General features: G+C 39.4%; 1 protein-coding gene across 1 annotated transcript in view; it reads right to left on the bottom strand.

Moving 5' to 3' along the window:
• The window catches only part of Dnajc5b (DnaJ heat shock protein family (Hsp40) member C5 beta), a 113,414-nt gene that overhangs the window by 80,112 nt on the left and 21,046 nt on the right, over positions 1-12,256 (bottom strand). The gene's annotated exons all lie outside the window — the stretch shown is intronic.

The raw sequence follows: 12,256 nt of genomic DNA, 5'->3' as shown, positions 1-12,256 counted from the left end.
CTTCTTCTTCTTCTTCTTCTTCTTCTTCTTCTTCTTCTTCTTCTTCTTCTTCTTCTTCTTCTTCTTCTTCTTCTTCTTCTTCTTCCTCCTCCTCTGTTTTTTTCCATAAACTTTGAAAATTTCTCCTTGAAGGGCAAAATTGCCAAACTGAGGACTTACTCGCTGTATACAATTTTCTGATTTATCTTAGATTTTGTTATATAACCACAAATCTAGTTCATAAGGTTAGAGGTGGCAAATTAATAGTTAACAAAGTTTATAATTTTCTAGACTGTGTTGGATGCTATTGATACTGCTGATTGTACTTCTTTAACCAAGGTCATAGAAATGTTCTAATCACTGGATCTTCCTGGTATGCTAAAACTGAGATTGCCTAAGGATCAAAAAAAAAATACTATAGCCCAAGTGCTAAAGAACTAAGGTCTAAGTCAAATAGACAGCCACTTCTCATCTCTAACAAATTGAAGAGGTATGCTCTTGCAATAGGCTCAAAACCCAAAAGCCAGTTATACCTGTAAGACACCGCTGAGAAATAGTCATTTTCTAAGGGTTCAACATACTAGCAATAAAAATGCTTGCCATAAGAAATTTATATGAACCAACCTAGGATTTAAACAAAAAAAAAGAAAAGAAAATAAGAAGACATTTCTTAAAAAATGTAACCTCAGAATTCCACTCACTAAAGGCAAACTCAGGGAACACTGTAGTGGAAAAACTGAAAACCTACCCAACTGGACTCTGAAGTTGTAAGAGACATAACAAAGCAGATGAATGAAACTCTAGAAAAAAAGTCAAATCACCTGTAATGAAAAGCCCACCAAAATCACAGCAGCTTTTTTACACAAACCCTCAAGTGAAGGAGAGCAACAAGTATTTCAAGCCCTACAAGGAAACAATCTCCAACCCAGACTGATGTACCTTGCAAAACTATCTTTCAAATTTTCTAGAGACATAAGGTATTTCCACAACAAAGAACACCAGAATAAATTCATAAACACCCAACTAGTATGCCAAAAATGTTCTGAAAGACATGCTAGAAAGAGATAACAAGGACTAAAACTTCATGAATCCCAACACAGTGAATCTACCATGCAAGGTAGGCTATTAAACAGAGGGGAATAAAAAGGAACCAACAACAGGAAAATAACATGCCAAGGAAAACTCGATACGAATCAGTTATAACTATCAATGTAAATGATTTCAATTCATCAACCAAAAGAAGCAGATTTGCAGGAAGGATCAAGAAGCATAATCTGACAATATGCTACATAGAAGAAATGTAATGTAAATTCAAAAAGAAATTCATATTATGAAAGTTAAAGGATGGAAACAAAGTGCTATGTGACAGGAACCCAGAAAAAAGCAGGAGTAGCTATTTTACTTGTAGACAATGTAGATTTCAAGAGCTGGGATAGCTCAGTGACATGCTTGGCAAGTGCAAGGTCCCGAGTTTGATTCCTTGTACCACACATTTTAAAAAGTGGATTTCAAGGGAAGACTGACTAAAAGAGGCAAAGAGGTCTCTACATTCTTGTAAAGGAAATGACCAAATTAGAAGAGATAACAATCATAAACATATGTGCAACAAATACTGCTTAGCACACCAAGCTATAGAAAACAACTATTAAAGGGCATAAAAAATCAGATAAACACTAATATAATTGTAATTGGGTCCTCAGTACCCTCAATAGACAGATCATCTAGACAAAAAAGTCAAGAAAGAACTGTCAGGACTAAACCAAAGTTTTAAGCATATGGACTTAGTAGATGTCTACAAATTGTTCCATTCCACAGTATCAGAATGCACATTCTCCTCAGCTGCACATGGAATGCTTTCTGAAACAGACCACAAACTATCTCATGGAACATGCTTAAGTAAATGCAAAGGAATTTAAATTTCCCACATATAGTATCAAATCATAGTGCAATGAAATTGGAAAATTGGTGTCAAAAGAAACTACAAGAACATCATGAACACATGGAAATTAAGTAACACCCTCCTGAACAACCCAATGGGTCACAGTTAAAATTAAAGAAGCTAGACAACTCACACAGTTAAGTATTACTACCAATATAACATTTCAGATCTTATGAGACACAATAAAATCAGTCCTGTAAGGGAAGTTTATAGCAATAAATTCTCATCAGACAAACAACTAGTTCAAATTAGCAACTATTTTTTTTTTCTTTCTTTCTGTATTTCAGGGAACAGTCTACAGGGTGTTCAGGGTCTCACTATTAGATCGGACTCATAGTGATTCTCCTGCTTACAGCCCCTCTAGTGCTGGGATTACAGGCACACGCCACCACACCCAGCCTCAATTGCTTTCTCAGCGTGCTCCGGGGGCTGGGGGGGAGCACAGCAGGCCTAGAGATTAACCCCTTGCCCTTGAACTACTAAATGTTGAACCTCAGCTTTCTAGAAAAAGAAGAGTAAGTCAAGCCTAAAGCTTGTTTGAGGAAATTACAAGCATCAGAGCAGAGATTAATGCAACAAAGACTGAGAAAATAATGCAAAGAATCAGCAAAGATTTGCTCTTTGAAAGAGTAAATAAAAGAGACTGACACTTAATCAACTTTATGAATAAAAGTAAGGACTCAAATCTATGCAATTAGAAATGAGGAAGGTGGGCCTACCTGATAGCTCACTAAAGCGGACTAAAGTGGACTAAAGCTCCTGTTTAGGCAGAGCGCAGCGGCTGGGGTTTGATCCCCAGTGGGCCTGCTGAGATGGTCATTGAGACTGGGTGTAGTGTACGAGCCTATAATCTCAGCACTTGGGAGGCTGAAAACAGGAGCATCACTATGAGGCTGAGCTATATAGGAAGAACCCTGTCCTAAATACAGAAAAAAAGAAAGAGAAAGAAAGAAAGACTTAATCTGCTAAAGATAAAATGGGTAAAACTCTTGAAGACATAGGTATAGGCAAGAACTTTCTGAACAGAATCCCAATGGCACAAGAAATAATACTGAGAATTAGCAAATGAAATCACCAAATTAAAAAAAAAAAACCCTTCTACACAGCAAAGGAAACAACCAATGTCATTAAGATACAATTTACAGAATGGGAAAAAATTTTACCATGTGTTCATTGGACATAGGACTAACATCTAGAATACAGAAAGTCTCCTTTTAGGACTGGCCAAATAGCTCTGCGAATTAAAGCACCTGCAAGCAGGCAAAGAGACCAAGGAGGGGGTGTTCAATTCCCTGGGCCTGCCTGCTGGCCCTGCCCCCGGGGCCTGCTGAGAAGCCAATTGAGACGGGCATGGTGGCCAGCGCCTGTAATCCCAGCTCTTGGGAGTCTGTAAACAGGCAGACCACTACGAGTCCGATCTAGTAGTAAGACCCTGAACACCTTGAAGATACTTCCCTAAAATACAAAAATAAATAAATAAATGAATAATAAAATAAAACCCAGTCTCCTTTTAGTAGGGTTTTGATTACAAACAGCAATTGTTCTTCTTACTGTCGTTTAAGTGTAGCCAAGTAGCCTATAAAAGCAGGAGTACACAGGCAGCTACATACAGTAATATTTAGTCCTATTTAGTGGTGGTTTAAGTAAAACTAGCCCAAAGACAAAGTCATTTTACTTCTCAATGAGTCTCCTTTTCAATGGAGCCTCATCTATCCCATGTAACAGGTCAATATTTAAGAGGAGAAATTTCAGACTCACTCTTGAGATTATTAGCTGTATTTATATCACATCTGACATTTCACAAGTGCTTCCGTGGGCATATACATTATTTACTATTTGGTGCTCATTTAAAAAAGAGATAACCAGTTAGGTATAGTTATTGTGTGTCTTCTCGCAAGAATAAACATGCATTAGAAGGGGCTAAACATTGGAACTGAAATTTAAGTACTCTGCTGCCACATTGTTCTCCCATACCCATGTTAAATTTTAAAAAATCAAATTGAGCAAGAAAATGATAAGTGGCAAGGGCAATCTCTTCTCATTTGTTCTGATGGACATGATCTCTCACCTACCCTTACAATGATCACTGGTCAGAAAGCAAGGTGCTCTCTGCTCATCTTTTGGGCCCACTGCACCAAGCATACCATAGCCTTGCACAAATGTCTGATGTCCACAAATCTTTGCAGTGGTACATTTAGCCTTGTCTTGCTCATCAAGACAATGGCAATGACGCTGTATTTTCTTTTGTAGGCATATATTCTCCTTTTGTTTTGTTGAAGTTTCTTTTTTCAAATGAACTTTCAGTGATCACTCAATTTCAAGCAATTTATTGTACCATTATTGGCCTGCAAGGCCTTTTTCTATCCTGTATACTATGTGGCATTTTGCTATTTTTCCACATGTCATGTTAAAAACAGCCTTGTGAAACAGATGGGAAGGTGCCTCTCTCAGGGGTAAAAAGGCTCCTTTCAGAATGAAATAAACTAATAAGGATTCTTCTGTAATCACACACACACACACACACACACACACACACACACACACACACTTTTAGATAAGCATTGGTGCTATTGTTATCTTCTCCTGCTGCCTACCTCAGGTGGGATGCTTCCATATAGGCTAGTCTCATAGGCCTCAGAGCTCCACTGGAGGTCAGCCCATCCACTCTTTCAACAAGGCTCTCAACCATTCTGAAAACATCCCATACCCCAATAGTGCTATTGGTTCTCCTTCCAGAGACTTCTAGAGTCTTACAAAGGTTTCTAGATTGTACCAGATACCATACACTCTCTTCCATCATGGAAAGCTGTTACAAGACTACAGGATGATCAGCTTGGCCTTGTTACCAAAGGCCTTGTTCTGTTGGAGCAATAAAGTAGGACCTCTGCAATTGCTCAGTCTTCCTCACAGGTGTCTCCTCTCCTGGTTTCCTCTATTCTCTCAGAGCAGGCCTCAATTCCAGATATTAATGGGAAAAGTTTAATTGAATCTGTTAAAGGATTGCCCCTGGAAGTGAGGAACTGGATCCTCAAACCAGGCAGCTCTTACAGTGCAAGTGCCCTTCCCAATTTACCACAAGCTGATAATCTCAGGAGGTGGTGGGAGGGTGAATGACAAGTGTTTCCATCTCTGTAACTTTCATAGAAACCTGAGAAAATATTTATATATATATATGAATTTCAGATTTAAAGCAAGGCAGACCTATCATTCAATATGACTATGTTGCCCTCTGGTGTTCAAAAAGAAATTAAACTGTAGGCCAGAGTTTTCAACTTCAAATATCCCTTGCCCTAAATCACCTTTGATTTTGTGTATCCCCAGTGTTTCTCCCCCAGCCACTTGAGGTTACAGGAATTACTGAGAAAGACACTCATGGAAACAGCAGAATGGGGCACACCATGTCTACAAGGGACACCACCCTTATGTTGTGTTCTGAGACTGGAATTTTGCAAGTGTGCATGAGCTAGTCAATTGGGAAACTTAATTTATAACCTTAACAATGTTATAATATGATTTTTTATGCTGTATTCTACATGTATGCAAATACCACACTGTACCTTATAAATATGTGTGTTATTATATGTCAAAGTAAAATATATTTTTTAGAAGTCCAAAGGCTTTTAAAAACCTGGGTTAAAGCTTCTGTCTGAGAGAAGAAATCTGGGCTGTTAAATTTCTAAGACCTCAGATTTCACCCCTCATCATCTTGGTCAAGACTGAATACACATGAGCGATCTGGAAAGCAAATGGCAGCAAAGAAACAAGAATCCACAAGAGATGATGGTCTGATCTACTACTCTACATAAACTTGTGCCTGCCAGTGCTACTGGGAGCTACTAAGGCCAAGAGATGTTCTTTCCTTCTCAGATACATGGAAAATGTCCCAAAATGACAAGCCTCAGCTAGGTTTTCCATGGCCAACACAGTGATTATCTAGATGTAAAATGATCCATTTTTATATAATTCATATCAAATTTAAATCCAAGTCTACATGAAGGCCAATATTTTTTTAACAGGTCCCCCTTACTCTAAAGCAGTATTTACTTTCTCAGCTGGTCTTTCATAAACGCTTGCCTTTACCTTTGAGGCCCCTACCCTCCAACAGGCTCTTTGCTTTGCATTTGTTAAGAGTAGGAAACTTTATTGAAGAAAAGGAATGGTAAATAGGAACAGGAATTATGAATAGCTCCTGAGAGACAAGAGGAACCCTGAATGGGTTAGCAATGAGCCCATTACTCAAAGGAAGTTTTATAGAGCAAAATCATGAGGTTGTTGCAACATGGGTCAAAATTATGATTAGCAAATAAGATTGCAAGCATAGTTGTTTTGGCAATATTGATCTAGTGGTAGCAAGGGCGCATGGGAAACACGGACTGACCTTGTTCAATAATCTGTAGTCTTGGTCTTATTGTTAGTCTTTGCAGTCTTAGTGCTATCCACACACAGACTCTTGTCATCCTTACTACCAAACCTTACGTCTGACAACTCACCCATGTTTCCCAGAAAACTGAGGCATGTGTCTGTCTCTCACTCCACCCCAATCATCAGCCTGGGGACCTTTGGCAGTCATGTGGCTCTACTAGCTACCCTCCTCATCTGGCATATAGTCCCTACCCCTACTCAGATCCTGGATGTCTACCACCTCTTCAATTTTAAACTCCAACTTTACACTCTGTTCATTGTGCCTATCTTACCATCTTACTTCCTTCTGTATATGGTATTTACATCTTACTAAAATTTCTGAACCCCATAATCTGTCAACTGTGCCCTTTTCTTCAAACCCTTTCCCTGCTTCACTAAGATTTTTAGATCACCACTGCAATTTTTCTATTGTCAATATCCCTACTTCTTTCCACCACCACCCCAGTCAACATACTATTGTTTGTGTCCTGTGGGACACAGGCTCATGGTCTCCAGGCATAAGAGCAAATGCAATCCTACCCAGAACCCTTCTGGGTATCCCGGTGGAAACTTTTATCATTCTCCATCACTCTCCTCAGCACTCCAGTGTCACTGCCCATGAAAGATATTATTTTTCACATCACAGGAAAAAAGGAGACTATACTTTTGCTAACAAAGTATTTTTCACATGGGTTCATTTGACTCATATAACAATCAGGACAGGTGAGCAGAGGAAGCATTAGTATTCCTATCTTAAGAACAAATAACTGGGGCTTAGAGAGTTTTATGTGATTTGTACAGAGCTGTTAACATGGCTAAAAACAGACATCCCCCAATTCAGAGAATCCCAGTAAAATCTGCAATGGGTGGTCTGTCCACAGGTACTGATAAGATCTTAATGGCCAGGGCAAGGAATCCCATTTCAGGGCACCATTGCCATTGGCCTCACACACCTCTAGGGTGTGCTACCTTCTTAACAATGCTTCTCCTGCTGGCACAGCACCTGAAGTTCATTTACTCGTGTCTTAAAAGAAAAAGAATGATCTCGAAAGTAAAAATCTTCTTTTAGAGCTGTTATGACTAAGAATTGGGTTTCACTGTGAACATGTTTATTTGGTGGAGTACTCTGACAGACCTTGGCTGAAAATAAATAACCCACCCTCTGTTCCAGGAATCTGGAGTTTATGGCTCTGGAAATTATATGAGCCACAAGGAGAGCCAGACCAAGGTCCGATCTGGCATCATTTCACATGGAGTCCAAATGTGTGCATGTAGAACTACAAAGGTGTCAAGGTGGAGAATCCACTGGGAGGAACTTAAGACTGACATGATTTTCTGTAAACACATAACATGAGCCAAAGCCGCTTCCTCAGGAGTGGGAGCCTAAAATGAGTCACTTGCAATCCCAGACAGATAGGAATCTCAGCTCTTTCTTGGGCCTTCTGTTGAAGCATGTAGAACAGAGGAAAGAAACACGCCTCTGTTAGTTAGAAAAAACCAAAAGTAGTGCCCTATCTCTGTTTCTCTTCAAAGACTTTTCTTGGTGCTGCCCTTATCTGCCCTTATTTCACTGTATATGAAATTTGATGTTTGAAATATGTACCTGTACTACCTAGCTTTCAGTGTGTGCTCCTGAAGCCTGTGTGTCTTGCCACAAATGCCACCTTGCAAATGATCTGCCTTCACTGGATTGGACCAGGAGGAGGGAGGTCCTGCCCCATCCAAACTGTTATTTATGCATTACACTAAAACCTCTGGCTTGCAAGGTGGATAACTTAGCTTTTTACTCTGTGAACTTAGGTAAGAGTCTTGCCCTCTTGAGTGATTCTTCCCCTGTAAAATGAAAAACTTACTACAGTCAAGTGTAACTTAGCAACACATGAGAGCTGCTCACATTGTCACAAGGGGATTTGAAATGGAATGAAGTTACGTTGTCTAGGAGCAGGCAGAGAGTGCTATAATGGGCAGAAAACAGAGGGATCCTTTTCCTACAACCATGATTTAGGGGCATAATATAATTTTTATCATTAAACAATGTTTCCTTAGTGGAAAATAAAAACTGAGAAACAAACATGTCAGGCAGTGAATAAATGGAAAACCAAATGGAGAAAAAGCCTGAGGCTGGTCTCTAAGTGAAACAACAGATACCACACCTACAGAATTTTTGATTCACAAACAATTTTAAGATGATTTTATGGCCAGATTTTGAGGAGAGATGCAATAGGATTGGACTGGCCAGTGGAGACCTATAAGGGAACCTAGAACATTCTTGGCCCTGAGGACAGCAGGATGCCTCACAGTTCCTGCCCATGACAAGCTTACAGGTTTCCCTCTGAACACAGAGCAGAATGGGTTGGGGAGGGAAGAGCTGTGAGCATTAAATAATAGTATGCATGCAAAGCAGAAGTGTGTGGCTTTCAATAAATAGTAACAACTATTAGTATTCTGTTGATTGTCTCAAAGACAAAGAAAAAGTTCTTCAGTAGCTCCAAGTTTCACCCAAGTCCAAGTGCTCAGACATGTGAAGGCAAGAATGAGTTTCTGCAGCCCCATTGCTTCCCTTGAGCTTTGAGCAGTGACTAATGCCTTTAGCTCTGATTCTGTACTGGGAAAACCCCAGGACCTTTGAAGCACACACAGCATTAGCAGCAGGCAGATGGCAAACTGCTTCAGAGTACCTCCTGAAGTATTGAGACAAAGATTGGATTCCTGGCTTTATAATTTACTAGCTGTGACACCTGAGATGAGTTACTTCAACTCTCTCAACTGCTTTCCTTATCTAAAATACACAAACATCTGTTAAATGAAAAGGTATTGAGCAAATGGGAATAAGAGTGCTTTGCACCTGCAGTCATTTTGGAAATTAAATGAAAGAACTAATCCATAGGCATTATAGTTAATTTTGTATGTCAGTTAATAATATTCATGATTGAGAGTAGAGACTGAGAAGCACTAAAAAGTCTCTCCAAGACCGGGAATCAAGACACCTGGAAAATGACAGCTTGATGAGAGAAAAAGAAGTAGATCTTTAGAAATCAGAAAGGCATTAAAAGGGAAACAAAAACTACCCAGAAACTGGAGGTACAGAGTACAATGCAGAGAAAAAGAAAGCAGTTGTAAAGTTTACCCTGAATCCCAGGGAGGTGGCTCTGTCTCCATAGACACAAGATAAGGCTGGAGAGAGTTAGTAGTACCGGAGAAAAACAATAGACTGGGTCAGCAGTACCAGCCCCAAGAAGAGCCCACACATATTGTAAACTACAAAAGCAGTATAGAGTTTTACTCTGCAAGTGCCTCCTTGAAGAAGAAATCCAGTGTTGTGCCAACCATACTCAAGAGTTTAATCAAGCTCAGTCACCCATCATCACCCGGAAGACTGCTGGGGAGACCTGATAGGCTAGTCCCCGGCCCCTCACTTTTGCCAGAGTTCTTCTGAATCCCTGCCAAACATTCTTACTTGGAAGACTGCTATGGAGATTGGATGGGCCCTTCATAGCCATGCCCTTCTCCCTTGCTGGAGCTCAGGTGAGCCCAGCTGTGCAGTCTCACCTGGAGGACTGTGAGGGCACCTGGTGAGCTTGCCCAGATCACCTTGCCCTTGCCAGGGCTTGGCTGAACCCCATCTACCTATCATCATCATGGAGACTGGCATGGGGACCTAAAACCAGGTGCCCAGAAGACTGCCACAGCAACCTGTGGGAACCTTGGTGAGCCCTACCCAGTGCTAACCCACCATCAAGAAAGCCTTGTAGAACTTCAGCCTGAACTCCTCCTCATTGAATCCTTCTTAAGCTATCAAAACCTCCCCTCCTCCCAATGAGGTGGAAATCACCTTGAGCCCCATACAGCAGGAGGTTTCATGAGCCTAACCTGCCTATCCACTCTTCTGAGAGCCTTTCCCACCTGCACCCCACCCTCTAACATTACTACACAGTCAGGGAGAACACTGGGGGAGCAAAAACCAATCTCAGACCTCTAGCTGAACCAAAACAAGTCCAGGACACAAGAACATTGAGGATCTTGAAAATCAAACACTGAAATTTATGAAATGCTAGCAACTGAAGCAAAGAAACAGCTCCAACAGGTTATGCAGGAGTCAGATGAGAAATAATCTCTTAGGTAAAAAAGGTTATGACAATAATCATGAAAGAATTGCTCAATACATCTAAGAAGACAGATTTTAAAAAAATAGAAAGGAATAGGAAAATGATGAAAACAATGAATAATACAGGAAAGAACTAGAATGCATGAAACAGATTCAAACAGATATACAGGAAATGAAGAATTTCATTGAAAGATGGGAAAACTGCTTGACTGAAACTGAAGATAGAGTTTCAGACTTTGAAGATAGCATGGCAGCTAGTGCATATGAAAGGAAACATTTCTTAAAAACAACAAAGAAACAGGAAATAACAATACAACATGTGCAAGATGGCTCTTAGAAAAATAAGACTAATAGGTCTCAAAAAACAAAACAAAACAAAAACAAACCACCCAAAACACCTGGGGTCAACACAAATGACATAAAAAGATTGTTTGCAGAAGTATTTGCAAAAAATTTCCCAAGCATGGTAAAAGAATCTGACATAAAATTAAGTGAGGCATATAGAACTCCAACTAGCCATAATCAAAATAAATCTCACCAAGATATTCAAGATCTCAGAAATTCAGAAAGAACAGAATATTAAAAACTGCTAAAGAGAAGAAACAGATTATCTATAATAGAAAGGCCATCAGAATCATGGCAGATTTCTCAACACAGACCATCAAATGAATAAGAGTTTGGAGTGAGATATATCAGGTCCTGAAAAAAGCAACTTCCAACCCCGATTAATGTACCCTGAAAAACTATCTATCAAATTTAATGAAAAGATAAGATACTTCTATGACAAAGAACAATTGAAGGAATTCATGATAATGAAACCAACTGTACAAAGAGTACTGTCAGATATTTTAGAAAGAAACAAAGATGACCACAACTTCCAGAACAACAGAAGAGAGCCACCAAGAGCACCAAGCAATTAAGCAGAGGGGAAACTAAGGATCTTACAGTAGGAAAACAACATGACAAAGATAAGCCAACATATACCAATTATAACCATTAATGTAAATGACCTCAACTTAAAAATCAAAAGAAGCAGACTGGCAGAGCGGATCAAGAAACAAAATCCAGCAATATGCCACATACAAGAAAAACATTTAACATGAAAAGAAATTAATAGACTAAACATCAAAGGATAGAAAATAATACACCATGGGCAGGAACCAAGAAAAAAGCAGGAGTAGCTATTCTGGTGCTGAAAATATCAATTTCAAACCAAGCGTGGTTAGGAGAGGTAAAGAAGGTCACCACATGCTTGTTAGGGGAAAACTGCAAGAGGAAGATATAATATATATATATATCCAATGTAGGAGCACTCACCTACATAAGACAATATTAACAGACATGAAAAATCAAGTGAGCAATAACATTATTATGCTGGGGGACTTTGACAGTTTATTGACACAAAAAGATAGATCAACTAAGCAAAAAATCAGCAAAGAAATAACAGCAATAAACCAAAATTGTGAAGAAATGGACGTAGTAGACATTAACAGTGTTCCATTCAACAGCATAATACATACACTCCTCAGCTGCACATGGAATGCTTTCAGAAATGGACCATATGCTAGCACACAGAACATGGTTAAGTAAATACAAAGGAACCAAACATATCCCGTGCATGTTATCTGACCATAGTGCAATGAAAATGGAAATTACTGACAAAAGAAACAGCAAAAACTGCATAAACACACAGAAACTAAAGAATATCTTCCTGCACAGTAAACGGGTCACAGATGAAATTAAAGAAAAAAATTAAGCAACATTTACAATGAAATGAAAATGATGATGCAACTTACAGGGATCTGTGGGATGCAATGAAAGCTGTTGTAAGA

This window comes from Octodon degus, unplaced genomic scaffold (genome assembly GCF_000260255.1).
Source record: "Octodon degus isolate 3935 unplaced genomic scaffold, OctDeg1.0 scaffold00091, whole genome shotgun sequence".
Lineage (NCBI taxonomy): Eukaryota > Metazoa > Chordata > Mammalia > Rodentia > Octodontidae > Octodon > Octodon degus.
The sequence above is the reverse complement of the archived record's forward strand: the minus strand, read 5'-3'. Positions and strand labels throughout refer to the sequence as shown.